The sequence below is a fragment of the Harpia harpyja genome, chromosome 22, assembly GCF_026419915.1.
Source record: "Harpia harpyja isolate bHarHar1 chromosome 22, bHarHar1 primary haplotype, whole genome shotgun sequence".
Taxonomy (NCBI): domain Eukaryota; kingdom Metazoa; phylum Chordata; class Aves; order Accipitriformes; family Accipitridae; genus Harpia; species Harpia harpyja.
Window position 1 is genome coordinate 16,917,285 of NC_068961.1, and position 17,412 is coordinate 16,934,696.

Genomic DNA, 17,412 nt, shown 5'->3' on the forward strand with positions numbered 1-17,412 from the left:
ATTTTATCATAGATTTAAAATATTTTTCTAACCACCCTGAAAAGTCATTTCTAAGACCAAATCAGTTCACCAGCCTCATTTTCACAAGGTTGTTCATGGCATGCTCCCCACATGCTGGCTTCTCAGCAAAGTCAATAGCATCCCAGGGAAAGCTCCTCTACTTGCCCCATATGTAACACTTAACTGTTTCGCCAGCACAGCGTAACAATTAATTAGCACATGTTCTGTGTAGTAATTACAACAATGTGGCACATTTCACTTGAATTTAGCTTAGCGAAATTTAGCTTTACTTATAGTCATGCCTTATCTTCAAGCTTGCTTTCTGTACCTGGTTATTTTTCACTGAGTTCAAATGCAAATAGATAAACCCTGTTCGCATTTCCTTCCAAAGGAGGAACGTGTTCATTTCCAGATTCTATACGCATCCACTAGGAAAAGTCACACAGGACAACTGAAGGTTTGGGTTTTTTTTTTTTGCTCTGTTCCTAGTTGGCTGAGCATAGTGGGTGTGCTGTGGGTGATGCTAAAGGGAAGCCACTTTTCTTCCATTTCTCAACAGAGAGGCTGAGGGATTTTTTTGTCCCAGTAAAAAGAAACAGCTACTGTCTGGATCTTGGTTTATGTAGCCCACAAAAGCGTAGAGAACTCGATAGAGGACAATGTCAGGCAAATAGGGCACGGTATCAGGGAGAAACATCCATCATTTTTGCAGGTAGTAGCCAAACATAATCCATGTGTGAGAGCAAATGCAAATTCATGGGCAACAAAGAGCCTGTACGTTGAATATATAAACAGTTCAAACATAAAGAACCAGATTCTTTCCAAATAACTTTTATCTGAACATCTGACCTTAAGAACCAGCCTCAGTTAAGTGCTGGCAAACACCAAGATTTGGAAGGAAGTTAGGGGTGTTGCACTATTTTGAAAGCTCTGTTTTGAACCAGCTGTCATTACGAATGTCTGCTGGTACCCCGTCTTAGCATACAGCCTGTCGCTGTTGAGCATAATGGGAACGAGCCAATGGAGTGTATTGAGCTATGCTTTCTTGCATGTCTTTGTAGCTCAAATTATCCCTTCATACAGCCATAACAGGTAAGCTTTGAATCTATTTATGCCACATTCTAATTGGTTCCATTTAATTTGTGTACATGTGTTTGTGTGTGTGCGTATATATATATATGCATATTTATATGGACATATGTACATTTGGACACCATTATTAAATGTAGATATGCATATTGTCACAGATTATTGCTATGTTCGTCACAGATTCTTAGAGTAGTTGGCTTTATTATACAATAAAACAACCATAGAAATTTAATGCCTTCTTTAGAATAAATAAGGAACACAGGACTTATTATACCATATGCGTTTAATGGTTTGGACATCTCAGTGCCCACATGAAAACAAGGAAACATATATTGCAATACACAGTATAATTATTTCAGCAAGGAACATCCATCCCACACTCCTAGAAATATGAGATTCAGCATCACGAGATCCTAGCATTATGTCATCAGCTGCATGAGTTTCACAGCTTATCTTTCTGATTTTATGTTACAGAAGTAAACTCCAACAAAAATGTATAACACTGCCAATTTAACAGCACATTTATGTTAATACTAGCTGAAATGGTTTCAAGAAGGTGAATAGGATCAGCGTTTCTGTACATGTGTGTGCACTGACGCACATATATATATGCATGCACACACGTGCACATATAAATGCATGCATGTGTGTGCACTATGTCTATAAACTGACTTTAGAGATGCCATTATTTTAAAAGGTTGATTCCAAGTACATTAAATTTGAAAACAATGTTCCGTACATTTGACCAATTTAAAGAAGCCCCTGCTGGTGCACGGAAGACCGAGCTAGCAGATATCATTAAACATCATCAGATGAGGCTGCAGGTAGCTGAAACGTTCCTTAATGAAAATTTAAAGAGAGCAGATTAAGATGATATTCCTCCAATCCAACAGAACACAAAGGTAAAGACATTCAATTACAACCAAGATCTCATTTAGCACTAAAGGAGTGTTGTTTGTTGATCAAAATTTATTGCCTGAAGTGAACAGCTAGGCTTCTGACTATGTATATAATTACTTTCTACAATGTACTCTCCTAACACTCAGACACAGTTATGGAAGATGACGTCTTCCATAATTTTAAACTGTGATGTCCACGACCAAGAGTTAGAAAATCTCAACAACAGCAACAAAGACCTTTTTATCTGTGCTATTCTCTCTCCTAACGTTGTGAGAAATAAAATAAATCCATAATGACATGTATTTGTTTTTTGAACTACTAGGTTAACTGTTTTAATAGGGTTTAGTTGGCCAATAGAATAAGTGGCACCAAGGAAGTGGTTTGAGCAAGATACTCTACCTGTGTGTCTGTCCAGAACCCTGGCAGCTTTCTCCTGAGCACATCAGGATGGTTTTTCAGTGGGAAGACATTGAGGGTGCCCAGCTCTATACCAGATCTGTCACCAGTCCAGAGAAATGCATCACATCTTCAAAATCCCATAACTAAAAAAGATACTGACAGGCAGGAGTGTGACAAGAGGAAAGGAAGAATAACCAGGAGACTGGAAGGACGGATTTGTTAGGGAAGATTAAATGAGCTAAATAGCTATGGGTTGGCTTAATGCTAAATAAACACAACATCATGCTAGTTAAAAAATAGTGGAGGCAAATAGCATAAATGAAGGAAAAGAGGGAGATTTGTGAAGGGACATAACTAGGAGAAATATGATGATGTTAAGAAAGGAAAAAAAACTTCTGACAACAAGATACTCTAGGCAGCACAATCTCTCCCTAGGGACATGGCATCACTTAGGACATTTAATCTAGGCACACAAAAAAAAATGAAAATATGCCATAGGAAACAATCTCACTGTGTCAGGGAGCTGTACTGGATGACCTAAAAGGTACATTGCTAATTTGTGTGCACCTGTTATCTGTGATTTTCCTTGCTTGTATGGCCAACTCATTGTTACTTGTGTGTATTTGGTTTCTCTGGGCCCAATCCAACTCATGCTGTAGTCAGCAGAAATTTCCGACAGGAGCAATAGGACCTCAATGCCTTTTCCATGTCTTTGCTGTTCTAAAAAGAAAAGAAAAAAACCAAAACAAAACAAAAGACCACTCTGCAAGAACTATTAATGTATGTTGTGTATGAATGTATATACAACTAAACCAGATCAGTCTCTTAATATTTCTTGGATATTTAAACCTGTGTTTATCCTTAGAGATATCTGGGAAAATGTGCATTTGCTTTCACACAGTGGAGCTAAAATGTTTGCTAGGGAAGAAACTTACAGTTCATCTAAAAACAACTTCTGATGAAAAACTGCTTTGGTCATGGAAGAATTAAGACGATTCTCTATACTAAACTAAAAAAATGTATATATATTACACAGAAATGGCAGAGCTCTTTCTATTGCTAAAGTGGTAATGCAACTGATGAAAGAAGCTAACAATGAATTCTGAACTCAAGGCTGTAGTTTTCAAATACTTTTACTCAATATCTGTGTGTATGTAACCATATGATGCTTAAATTCCAGCTCACTTGCAGGCAGGGAATCACTATTTTGTGGCAGCTCAGTGTTGGCCCCTTGAGAGGCACAAATTTCTGTGTAAGTGGGGCTGAATGTTCAGGGGTCAGGGCTCTGTGTTGGTGTTGTCCATATATCTAGCAGCTGGTATTGTAAATCTTTAGAGCAGCATTTCTTGAAAATACTAAACAGACATTTTGGTAGCCAGTATTGAGCCTGTGGCTATACTGCTTCAGGCTGTGATCTTGTCAGCTTTTACAAGATAAGGAGGGTCAGGCAGGGTCAGCACTTGGATCGGTAACTCTAAGGAAAGGCAGTAGCTGCAGGAAGTGTCTTAGGCAATAGAATAGACGTAACTGTTTTCCCTGAGCCTTTTCTAATACCCTGATGAAGGCATAATGCCCAGCTGTGACACGAGAGCGAGATCCTCACCCTCTGCAATCATCAAGTGCCTCCTTTTCAAAGGGGTCTTCCCCTGACCTGGCGTGGTGTGCGGTACAGTAAACAGAAGACCACAGAACTCGGGTACCGCTTGCACGTGTGCGTGGTCCTGGTTGAACTGCATGTAAATGCATGGCCCCAGCATGTTTTGTCAGGAAGGGGGTACCGGTGAACATTTCTGGCATCTTTGGGGATGCTGGCAGCTCCAAATTAAGTCTTTGGCTGTGTTTATATAAGAAAAGACAAGACCTTGTACACCGACTTTCAGCCTCACACATTTCTACAGAAAGTATAGAAGGGCTGATAATGAAATCCTTGCCCAATGGTCTACATTGCCAAGAATTTTAAATTGTGAGTTAACCAATTTCTTCTCTAAAGTTCAAACAATAAATAAAATTCTATGTGAAAAATGGAGCCTTTTATTCCTTTGTCAAAATCTGATCAGAGTAAACTACAGATGTTAAAAGGCACAGTAGTTCAAAGAATTAAAAAGAATCTTATGGGGTTTGTATGAAGAAAAGAGTTTTAGAGAATAATATGGAAAATATTATAATGCTATTATATAAATCAGCGGCACATCCTCACTTTGAATACTGTCTTCAAATTTGGTCACCTCATCCCTGAAAAAAAGAAAGTAGAAATAGAACAAGTCCAGAGAATGGCAATAAAAATGATAAAAGTCAAAAGGATGGGAAATTTCTTGAGAACAGATAAAGAACACATGACTCTCAGGGAAGATTCACCCTCATGGAACTGCAAATCATACACGAACCTTCTCCGTAAACTTGGAACAAACACTGTTGCCTGAGACAATCTAGGAGATGTCCTTGGACCCTAGCAGTTCTTCTGGAAGGCTTTGGGCCCTTGCATGAAGCAGACATTGCTGATATTTTCCTCAATGCACCCTGTTCTCTTCAAGGACTTTCAGCCACTGGAGGCCAATGTGACAGTGGACAGGACGTAGAGCTACATATTAGCAACACCTTTTTTCCTTTGCTGACTATATCCCAAACTCATTTTTTTGGTCTCAGTTTTAGAAACTTCAGTTTTCCATACCTTTCTTTCAAACTTTAGATGAGTTTTTCAGAAAAACATAGGTGATTCAGAGGCACAAATCCACTGACTTGCCTGGCAATCTTTTCAGTTAAATCACTCAGCTTCCTCAAAACTGTGCCAATTGCCTATTCAAATAGTCTCAGCCCTGAAGGACTTGCACAGTCTCCCTCACTTTGTGCGATGGGATCCCCAGGCTTTGTCAGAGCTCTACTTAAGCATGACTATAATATAAATAACATTTCATCTCACGATCTTCCAACTTAATTAGCAGCAAAGGAAAAAAACCAAACCTTTCCTATCCTGCAAGGTGAAACGAAGAGGTATCAAATTTCAAACGGATAAGAGGTATTGCTTTTCCAAACAATGTACAGTTAATTAATGGAACTTGCTGCTGCACGGATAGTACTGAGAAAAACAGCATCATATTTGTAAATGAGGAGGCATTTTCAGGCATAAAAGCAAATCTTCACACAAAGTTCAGATTGGGTTAAATTCGGTAGCATGTATTATGCAGCAGATCAGACTGGATGATAATAATGGTTGCTCCCAGCCTTAAAAAAAAATCTGTGAGAATTTTACTAGCTGGTATTATGTAATAATGTCTAATCATCCCAGCGGTCCTTGGCATGTGCCAGTCAATGGACAGGGTCGGGAAGGCATCTTCATCCATGGTAAACTGTTACACTGTTAAACACGGGGTGAGGAGGGAGAGTCTCCTTCCATATTTTCTGGTATTGGCCTCTGTCAAAGTCAAGGCATCTTAGGATTGAGCAGTGCCAGTGACGGCCAAGGAGCAGCCAGGAAGGGGTCCTGCTACTCTCAGAGTAACTGCAGAGCATCATTGAACATCTACGCATGGGAGGTGAGGGGCTGTCTGACCTACTGATGGATTATCAGGGTAGGTACGGGTTCCTACACGGGGCCTTCAGAGGATCAGGAAAGACTAGGAGGCTTTTCAAACTGGTCGCTGTTCACGTCTCTTTCTAGAGCTGGGCAAATCCTTTCTCCTCCAACCCTGTGTGGGAACCCTGGAGGCAGCAGTCATATTCACGCTAGCTTGGTGTGCCTTACAGCCCTGTCTGCAGATCGGGAAAAAGCAGACCAAGGTCAATAAGGTCTTGGGCAAAAGAGGTTTGGAGGAAGGGGAGGAAACCAACGGCTCAATGGCTGCAACTAGCCTTATCTTTTGACCTATGTGACAGCACACCTTGGAGTCCTAGTGCCCCGTCACCCAGACCAGCACCCCTTCACATTGTCCCCAGTCCCTGTCTAAACCCAGACCCACCCACAGGAGCCTATGGAGCCATCAGGCCCATCCTCAGCTGCCCATGGCTGAATTGTACAGAACGAAGTTCTCCATCGGCAGGTGTAGGCTATCGATGCCCCTGGCACCCTTTTCTACTTGGGATATCCTCAGATGGGGGCAGAGACCAGGAGATCTCATTCATCCTGAGAAACGTTACCTTACTGTGGTGATGCATGATATCTGGTTCACTTCTGAACTCTTAAAAAGGTGTTAATGCTAACAAGGTACCAAGAGAATAGAGGCCCTTTTTTTCCATGATTGCACTTACCTAGAACTTCAGTCATCTTAGAGGCCCCACAAGAAATCAGGGAGGATGTCTTCTAGGGAATAGCTGCGCTGCAGTCATTTCAGCTATGGGAAGTTGTTTCAGCCTTGTGGGTTGGAAAAGTTATCTACCGGAGGAATAAAGAAAAGAAAAAAAAAAAAATTAAAAGGAGCAAATCAGCTCCTTACTAGCAGTTTTACACCAGCAACCTGTACTTTCGTATAAAGACAGAGCATGTACATCAAGTAAGCACAAAATGCACATGCAGTTGTGGTTCCACGATGTTTGTAATGGCAAGTTAGATTGTAAATTATTTCTTTGGGGGGCAGAAAGCACAGTGGAAAAATGTATATTATTCATAAAAATGATTGTCCTGTTCACTTGTATACCTCTGCAATTTATTCTGTAACAGCTTTTTACTTCAAAGAAATCACTAGCTAATGACATCTCAAACTTAAAAAAATCCACTTATTCACAACCCTGTCCCTGAGGGAATTCCTGCATGTTATCAGAAATTTTTCCAAAGATCATTAACAGATATTACAAACCAATTGAAACTGAGTATTTTCTTTGCAAATTACTTTTAACTTTAGAGCTATTGAAAAAAGACATTGAGTGATTTAATTTACTTAATCTGTCTACAGATTGCAGCTATGTGCATATCCGGTGATTGCATTTCCAACAAAAAGCATATATAACTATCCTTAATAGAGATATTTTTCTAAATTATCGTACAAGATCAGTAAGATCTCTGAAGATATTAATGTTTACTTTTTCATTTAGAAAATTGCACTCGAGAAAGAAATGGGCACCTTTATTCTGTTGTTATCTTACAAATAATAACACACCATAATACTTATTTTACCTGCTATTTTAATTAAAACTCCAATAATCATCCCGTCTGTATATCCTTTGAGGATATGTTCTACTGATTTTCCTGAAAAATCACTGTATTTTCATTAGGCTGCAAAGCCAGTATTTTAGAAACGCCTTACACAGCAATGAGTATACCAAACAAGATCCTCTATCCTGTACCAATCCAAAACAGCTAAGTGTAGAGCCAGCTAATTCAGCAGAGGAGGGCTGGGGAAGGTATCTTATCCTCCACCTTATTGCCTTAAACTCCTCCCAGAGAACCTTACGCGTGTCAGCACCACTTCTGCAGGAAGTATGGAAAATATCTTCCCCCATGAATATTTAGCTTGTAGCTTCCTGGCTAGGGTTCCTGCTCTCTTTGCAGATAAGAGATAAAGGCTTGAACCCCCTGAAGCTCAGGTGGACTTTGAAGGCATTTGCTTTGAATGACGGCGAAGGCAGCTGCCGTACTTTGTGTACTGCTCAGTCCTGATCGTGTGTTACATGTGCTTTGCCAGGTCACTCTTTGTAGACACGTGAGCAAAGCGATGCACAGTTTGAGGAGGTGAATCAGGATTAGCTGCTGAGAAGTTCAGCTCGGCTGAGCTGGTGACTGTCTGGCCAAGAGGCACGAGCAGAAGAAGGATTTTAGATGCCTTAAGGTCTTTATTAGCAAAAATGCGGGTGATGAACTTAGGGGGTGTGTGGATTGCGATCCTGGACTTGGACATCTATATCCCACACAAGTCTCAGTGATCTCCTGTTGTGGCTTTGGGCCCAGAGACAGCTAGCCAGAGAAGGACCCAGATTTGTCACAGCAAATAGGTGGCTAAACATCTTTTCGTATCTTGCTGAAAATGGCAGGAAAAATGGGCAGAAAGGGTGACAGAGGTTTTGCAGGCGGTGATTACTGTTGCACCTTCCTCAGATTTTCTGCATCAGCTGGGTCACAGGCCTGGGACCAGCCTAAAGACCTCTCCGTTCCCCGTACTGTTTAACTCTCACTGTCCTGCTGTTTTCCTTTCCTGGGTTACAATAAAAAATCTCACAGTGAAAAGAAATTTTTTCCCAGTGCACCAAAAAATATGGGGTCAGTTAACTTGAGTCAATTTTGAAACCGTCAGTAGCTGAACAGATCGAGCTACCTATGGTCCAGGTTTGTCCTGTGAACGTTGAGAGACCAGAAATCTTTACAAAGGTCCCACACGGTTAATTTGGCAGCTTGTTCCTTTCCACCATCCCGTGGTGGCAGGTGGGCATGAAAAAGGAGGTGGCTGCTATTGAGCAAGGAGTATCTGCACAGGTTATTGGCTTGCGTTTAACCCCCACGGCACTCAGATAAAAGCAAAAGGAGGGTGGTACGTTCTGCTTTTCTCCTGGTAAAGGTGCAGCCTCTCAAGTTCGTCACGTTCCTGTTCTTCATTCACCTGCATGACCCGCTCAAGACATGTCTCTTGTCATGGTCCAAACCCCTAGTTTACAGCTATAAGAGTGCTGCAGGCACCAGTAGCTGCCCCTGTGAAATGCTACTGCTTTTTAGGATCCCCTCTTCTGTCACACACACGCAACCGGCATTACAGTATCAGCTCAGACGGTGCACACATAACCCCAAAAAGACAGACCCCCAACACGTTTGCCGGTGGCTTTCGCGTCGCACTAGCAGCACAATCTCGCGTGCGTACGCGGCTCCAGGGATGTGTCCGTTCAGCGCTGGAGCATCCTCCTCCTCGTCCCTCCCCGCCTTCCCCCCTCCCAGGTGCCTCGTGTTGCTTGTGTCTTAGTACAACCGCCCGCCTCGGGCTCTGGGGTTCCTTCTGCATGGGGACAGGCGGCAGAAGCCAGCACCGTGCCTCCGTCAAGGGCGACCTGGACTTTCTACCTGCCGGCGCCGGGCGCTGTGCCGTCAGCTGCCAAACTGGCACGGCTCCACCGGCCGCGGCGGCTCAGCGCCTCTGTTGTCACTCAACCCGGGGCATCTCCACGGAGTCTGATAACACATCTGCTCATTAATGCCAGTTGTGATCATTGGTCAGATCCTCAACTGGGATAACTTGACACGGTTCCATTTAAGCCAGGGACAATTAGCGGCAGCTCAGAGCTGACCTGGTGGTTTTCTTTATAACACGGATATATGTTTTGTTGAAAGTGAATAAAACCCACCAACTAATTGCATATACCAAACAATCAGAAGATGAAATGATTGTCAGTAACTCCCAGCCTGGGCCAAATTACAACGGTGACAAAGAAGTGATAGCCCCGGATATGTTAACAACTCTCTGAGCTATCCAAGCTCCTTATAATAAAAATAATTAATAATAATAGACCTGCTTCTGGATGCATTCATCTTTCTGTAAGGAAAACCTAATGAGTCTGTCTTTTAAAAAAGAGACTATCAGGAAATTCAAATGTGCTTCTATTAACTTGTAAGCATAGCGTTTTACATTTTAACAATTGAACAGATCAAATCTATTCTCGAATTCAATTTTGAAGTCTTATAAGCAACACTGGTAAATGAAAAGGAACAGTCCAAGAACTTTCTCAGGATTCTTTTTCCGCCATTTGTCAAAATTTCATTTTGATCAATACTTCCACCCTGTTAGGTTGTATCACCAGTCCTCTCAACCATAGTAAGCAGAGCTGTAGTAGATGTTAAATCCTAACTACAGGCAAGTAAGGCACTCCTGGAAATAAAGCAAAAGTTTGATAGGTTGTGTCAAAAGGAACTGCTGTTATTATTATAATTTATTATTTGTTAAGCACTGACAATGTGCTCAGTTCTGCTGATTAAGTTCTTCTGAGTAAGTTCTACTGATTAGCTTCTAAGGACAACACACTGTACTACAAAGAAGATATGTGACAGCTATCAAGACTTTTGCTTTCAAGGCTCGCTTAGCAAAACAATTACACGCCAGTTATGCAGGTTTTGTGAAAAAAAGGGAGAAAATGCATAAACTGAGTAAATATCATGACTTTTGTGTTCACTAATTTTCCTACTCCAGATCTCTCACTTCAGTACTGTCTGACAACCTCAAAGTTACACTGAGATTTGAGGAAGATCTAAAGCCTCATCCCTGCTTATATTCAGTTTTAAGTACATGCTATATTAAAGGCAGGCACACAGGTTGTATTGTTAGGATCGTCTTTGGATTTGGGACTCGCTCCCCAGGAAGGGCAGAGATGACTGAACAGCCCGAGACAGACAAAAACCTGAGCAACTTCAGACTCACACGCAGGTTTCCTTTATACCACAACGCAGATCGGACAGAGTTAGCTAGTGCTTCACTCGTAGGTGGTTACCTGAACTTAGAAAGACTTTCGGGGATGCGGGTGCCAAAAGGGAGCATCTTTCCTATCCTGCTGGGTCAATACTAGGCTGCCAGGGCTGTTTCTCTAGCAGACCTGTTGTTAGGTCTCTCCACCCTGAGCTATAGGCACATTTTTGCAGGACATCTAGGAGTCGGGATGTTGGGTTTGTGCTGGTCTAGAGCCACTGCAGCAATTCTATTCCTGAGATACCAGGTGAACTTTGTGCCTGTTTGTTCTGGTTAAACCACGACACTGTTTTACATCTGCTTTAGCATATAAAGGAATCACGGTTTCTACCTCCACCCTTACATCATTTATGTACAGTTTACCTCCAGGGTGGCAGATTCCCAAAAACAGGCATTTGATGGCAAAGCAACGTGTGTACATCTGCATGCACACGGCAGGGGACGGGGCTGAGGATTGCTCTAAGAACCGCTGGCCAAATTTGCGTGTCAGGAGGGTGCCAAATAGACATTGTCCTTTGCCCCAGCCAGGCAACACCTAGGCTTTCTAACCGCAGCGTTGCCAGAGCTCCAGCTGTGCAGATGTTCTTAGAAGAAAAACTCCCTTTTGTCTGCCACTATCCTCTAGCCCGCACACTTCCCTAAATCCCTCCAGCACGCTTTTTTTTTTTTTTTTGTAACTGACAGAGAGAAGTGAGTTCTTATATAAATCCTTTGTGCGAAGATCAAACTGCGTGCATGTAGAACTATTATTTTTTTTAGGGGAAAATCTGCCCTAAAATAATCATTCCATGTTATCCCCGCAGAGCGTCTGCGCTGCCTTTTAAAATGCATCCAAGGCCACCCTCAAGACCAGACTCGGCACTGGCAGGCAGCGGGTTGCAGCTGAAGGCTCCGTGCGTGCGGGGAGGGCAGAGCGCAGGCAGCCTGGGGCAGGATCAGGGTCAGGGGCAACGCAGCTGGAAGGGGCCGTAATCTGAGTTGCTCCTTGCAGACAATGTCAGCCTTTGTACTTAAAGAAACTTGTGGGGCAACGCGGGAGCCGGGCCGGGGCATGTGAAAAAGGTGTTTCTTTACCTACCCAGCTTGGACTCCACGAGCATCCAGCTGGCAGAGCCTGAGGTTTCAGTCAAATCTTGTAAGTTAACTTGAGTTTACTAACAGAGCGAGGATTTGGTTGAGAAAGCATAGCCTTTCATTCATAAACTAGGGAACCCTTGTAATGGAGAAAGGAGAACCGGCAAAAATGATCAGCTGATTACAGCACTATTGGGAAATTCTTTAAAAAAATAACAACTAAAGGAGAAAGCCCCCAAATGACAGTAGAACAGCAGCTTTAGGATCGATTTCAATGTGGCTTGGGGTTTGATTATTTAACGATTTGATTACCAGCTAGAAAAATGACCAGGTATTGGGCATAGTGAAGCCCTCATGTGTGACACCAAGGAGTAACACAACTCACTGTAGCAGCATACCTTTGGGAAAGGCCCCCTCTCTCCCTCTTTTGCTCTTTCTGTTCTTCTTTCTCTTCTTGGGCTCCCATTTTGCTTGAATGCAATACAGTCAGGGCTTTATGACCAGCCCTAATTTTCCCAGAAGGTGCAGCTCTTAAAAAGCAGCACAGGTTCTTTTACTCAGGACCGTAAAAATGGACTCGCGCTCCAGTGCGACCATCTAAATAGTGGATGAACCAATTCCATTAAAATAAAAACATTCTACCTGTGCCCATCCCCCAGCTAAGTTTCTGCCAAAGCCGGAACTAAACCCTAATCTAGCCTTTATTAAAGTGGAGAGAAATCAACTTCCTTTTATTCCCCCGTTCATTTTCTGCCGCTGTGATTTTCTGAATTTCAGGCAAGCCTGTGACCAAGAGCTGCAGGGCCAAAAGGGGGTGGATGTGCCGTATTCCTGGCCCAAATGGAAGCAGGAAATACTAAACATCTTGCATGGAAGCCTGTTCTCATCAGGTTTATAGCCCAGCTTTTTCCATCAAAAGCAGTGAGGATGGTACAGACACAGTTCAGAAATGCATCCAAGCATATGGGAGTATATCTACACTAATCCTCCTTTTGAGCTTCATCCAGCACTAAATCAGAGCCACACCGGAGAGAGGAATAATGCAATAACTTGTGGAAAAAGCATGGCTCCTCTCTATTAGGACGGGGAAAATCAAACAACACGGCTCACGTTTCTCCTTAAAAACTATTGGAGGAATGTTAACAGCACAAAGCATGGCAGAGACTGGAAAAAAACAAAAGTCAGGTACCACCTTAACTCGCCTGCCCTGTGGCCGTACGTCCCCGCGCACTGCAAGCTACACGTGGTGGGACAGCACCTGGAAGAGTAACAGGATAACTCCACGGGTGGCAAAACTCACCTGCAAGGCTGTGAAAACACCTTTTTGCGGGGTTAACCCGCACCGTGCCCACAGCACTGTGGCTGCAGCCACCGCCTCGAGACGTCCCCTGAAAGCATCACTGCCAGGGTTCAGGGGAAGAAGGGGTGCGCAGCTTTATTTTCCCAGCCAGAACACAGGGCGCTCTGTCTGAGGGAGGAAAAGGGCTTTGCTGAGCTCGTCGGAGGACGAGAGGGCCCTATGGCTGTGGCAAGACCCGAAGGGTGTGCCATCGGCGCTGGCTCGGACGTGGGAGCGGAACGGGCAGCGCGGTGACAGCCCGCTCCCCATCGCGGGCGCTGGCCTCACCTACTGACAGCAAAAGCAACAGAAAAAGCTGCGAGAAGAGATCTGCACCAAGTGCTTGAGATGCTCTAGCAGCAGTAGCAGATGCTGACCAGGGCTCGAGTCCTTCATCGCTTTTTTCCCTATGCCCAAAGCAAAAAAAGAGATTTTTCTAACAAGGGTGACCGTGCTCCACAGCCTCCAAACGCCACTCTCTGGACCTCGGACAGGGGACAGAAAGCAAGATTTTCAACAAAGCTTGCTGCCAGAATGCTGATGGGTTAGGGAGCTTAAAAGGAGCTGTCAGCTGACAAAACAAGGTGGGTAGTTAGGGATACAAGTTAGGAGAGGATTTGGCTAACTAACTAGCAAGAGGAAAAAATAAATACAGCTCCACACACGCAAGCACATACATGCGCAGAGCCAACCTACGACTTGCAAACAGCCTATTGTTTCCCCACAAACATCTTCCAACTAGAATTTTCTTGATCATATTTATTGCCTTTTCCTGATTCAAACTGGAAGAAATCATATGTATCTCTGGAAAACCCTCTAAAACATCCAGTTCTTCAAAATTACTGACCAGAATCTCGTCTGGCGTAACTCAGCCTCGCCATGTTGACGTCTACAAAGCAGAGCATCTTTACCCCAGCTTAAGATCTGCCCCCATATGCTGTTTCTTTAGAACAACTTGTCTTTCCCTTTTTTTTTTTCACAATATGCATCTGGTTTAAGGTGACTTTTCCTTTCCCAGCATATGGAGCTGAATGATTATGACGATTTACATTTATTTTAAATCACAGCCTATTAAATGGAAAAATAAATGCTAATATGTTGATATGGTTTACTTCTGAATGAATTATTGATATGAATGAGTAGTTGCAGCTATCATAATTACTGTTTATTAAATAAATATATTTTGAATTAGAGACCCTTGATTAAGAAATCACATTTTTGTCTGAAAATTGTTTCCCTGCTGCTAGTATAAGAAATACCTCGCATTACTCTAAATAAAAAAAAAAGGTTGGTGAAATGATTCTATTTTTTATCTTTTCCTTTGCTCTGTGAACTTGGCAGCGCTTTGTGCATATTCCCTTTCACTGCTTCTCTCCTCTAATCAGTTAAGTGAGGCTCTTTCCCCTCTGTTGTTTGTGTGGATCTGTCACATAGCACCTAGAGACACAAAAAAACATTTTAAATAGGAAAATGCAAAACACAAAAACTAAAGGATTGAGGATCAGATACCTGAAACTCCTCTCAACATTTTCTTTCAAGCTGAGCACGTTTCATATTAATGGTGTCTCTTTAACATAAATAATGATCTAATGAAATAAATATGAAATCGAAAGAATCATAAAAAGAATTTTACATTTAAGAATGCCATCTGTGTAACACTTAGCCTAACAATGAAATCATTTCAGCGCCAAAACAGCTCACTCCGCTTCCAGCACAAGTTATGGGAGAGGGTAATGGTTTTGCAGAACGGCATGAAACTCTGAGTTCAATCGCAGAAGGAACACCTGGGTTCAAACTCGCTGCACTTCACACAGACAATGAATCTTGCACGTGAGTTTTGAACTGGCCCCTGCTAATGTTTCCACCTCGAGTCATCACGAATTTTTCATGCGGCTGCCAGTTTTTATCGCGAGGAAATTTAGACATCAGAGGAGATTTTGCGGGTCAGCGCGAGGGTATCTTGCGATAAACACCGATCCTCTGCTTTCCCACCGTGCAAAACCGTCCTGCAACCCGGAGTCCGTTTTGTCTGACCGAAGAGCACGGAACTCAGAAACGAGACTCCCTTTAAGTGTATCTGTGGCGAGAAAAGTTCTCCCCACGTGAAGCACTTAGGACTTAACACCAGACCTAAGGTCAGCTTTTAGGACCGGTGTCCTAAGTCTCAGGGTTGCCTGGGACTGCAGCGGGAGGACCCGTGTGGCAGGATGGAGATGCTGTTTCGTGAACTGGGAAGCCAAGCTCTTGCCGCGTGGCAGAGCCGTGCCGAACACAATGGAGATTGTTTGTTTATACCAGCTGAGGAGGAGGCAACATATTTGTTTTGAGTGAGCTGTGTTAGAATACATATTGTTTTATATGCCCGGGCCTCATTACGCCGTGCTAGTCTTCAATATGGATCAGATCCTAAAACTGTTCGACATACTGAAATAAATGTGAGCTCTACCCACAGAACATCTCCAGACTTAGGCCTCACGTCTATCAATGTCATCTCAAAAAAACAAATGTTCAAAAACGAAAACCAACAAAAGTATCTTAGAGACGGTGGAGGATGCTCACGTGCGGTAGATGCCATTCAAGGGGATGCTGAGAAATTACTTGGAGAGAGAGAAATCCACGTAACAAGACTGGAGAACAGAGTGAGCCTGAAAGAAAAGGAGACATAATTAAGGTTCACTGAAAGAAATATGACTTGTACCAGTCAGGTTTGTATTTTAGAAGTTATTCTGAAACCGAGAGGCAATTCTTCCTTCACATCAGCGGTGCGGCCGCATTAACATCTCCCCGGGCAAAGGTGGCCGCAGCCCATATTTTGCTTAAAGATATAATCGTGAGAGCATCCACAGAGGAAGAGTTAAAGTGCTGTTCAATAAACAACCTGAAGTGCTGTACGCTCTGTTCATATAAGGGAAGGTATGAGCCAACGGAGAGAGATGTTCAGCTGCAATCAAAGAGGATCTGAGCCTAACTGAGCGCTCACATGACAGTTGGGATCATTTCGGATCCCTTCCAATGAAGATAAAATAGCATCAAAAGCAGGAAGGCTTTTTTTCTTTCTTTTAAGGATGAAAACACAACATCATTAGTCAAATTTACTCTGAACTTCCACCTCCTCGTGTTGATTTGTACTCAGGTTGAGTAAACATATCTTTCCATCAAGGTAAATAAATGTAAAAGCCTATCAGTAACTTAATTGCTTAACGAAGGATGCAGTGTGGGGTGTAACACTGTTTTTGACTACCCTGTTAAGTTAACGACCTCTCAAAAACACCTATTATACAGCTTGGCAGTAAAAAAAATCTGTTCCTTCTTGAAAATTTGCTTATAAAATTTCAACCATTTTCCAATTATTTTTTCCTAGTGTTGGGGAGGGGGTGGAAACCTCCACGGACTATTTGCCAGGTGGGTCGATGTAAAAATGGAGTTTATTCATTCAAGACGCTGTCCTTCGCGGGCCTGCATGCCACAGAGAAATTAAGCTTGAGGGAAGCGGGGAGTCCGCAGTAAGGGCAGAAGTTACACCGCGTGGGGGAAATATCTCCAACTGAAAATGGCCACGGTACTGAGCGGGACCATTCGCCGGGGTGGGTGGAGGGCTCAGCCCACGGATTCCTGATCTCGGATGCGTAGCACACACCTAGGGACATCTGGGAATGTGCCCTCCTCTGTCCTTGCACACCTAGTGCCCTGGATTGAGAGGACCCGCGGGAGAAAGCAGTTGTTCCCATTAAAATCAAGCCGTTTAATAGAGGTGCAGGCAAAATCAGCTCTCCGGTGAGAGGGCAGCGAGGGAGGAGGGTATGCCATGAGGCTGAGATCAAAATCTGGCTCGCGGTGGGCAGGCAGGCAAAGTGCAGAGGCACAGCTGCCAGCCTGACATGATGGATCAGAAAAGCTGCTAAGGAGCTGCGAGAGTCCAGGCAATTGAAGCCAAGCAAAACACGAAAAGGCAATAGGTCAGCCCATCTTTACAATCTATCAATTAAACAATTGTCCACTTCCAAAAGCATACAATGTCCTAAGCAGTAGACATCCCAGCACGTGATCGCTACTGTGATGGAAGCTTCAGACTTACCAACAGGAATTAATAATAATCATCACTAGGAGCACTGATAATTTTGGATAGGTCGTCCTGTAGTGACCCCCTCTGAGAAAATAACACGGTTGGGCATTTTGGCTTAATTCTATAGTCCCATATCAGTTTTACTCAGCCCGTCGGAAAACAAAGGTGTGTTCAAAATTGTC

At 43.1% G+C, this 17,412-nt stretch overlaps 1 long non-coding RNA gene across 12 annotated transcripts in view; it reads right to left on the minus strand.

The window, feature by feature from the left end:
- Positions 1-1,354: 1,354 nt before the first annotated feature.
- LOC128135218 (uncharacterized) overlaps positions 1,355-17,412 on the minus strand; it is a 39,868-nt gene continuing 23,810 nt past the window's right edge. For 10 of the 12 annotated variants that reach the window (XR_008233001.1, XR_008232999.1, XR_008232997.1 and 7 more), the window contains 3 exons: positions 15,727-15,812; positions 6,631-6,754; positions 1,355-3,108 (listed from right to left, as the gene is read on the minus strand). This is a non-coding gene — a long non-coding RNA (uncharacterized LOC128135218). The remainder of the gene's footprint in view (positions 3,109-6,630; positions 6,755-15,726; positions 15,813-17,412) is intronic. The other 2 variants (XR_008233007.1, XR_008233008.1) reach the window with 2 other exon arrangements.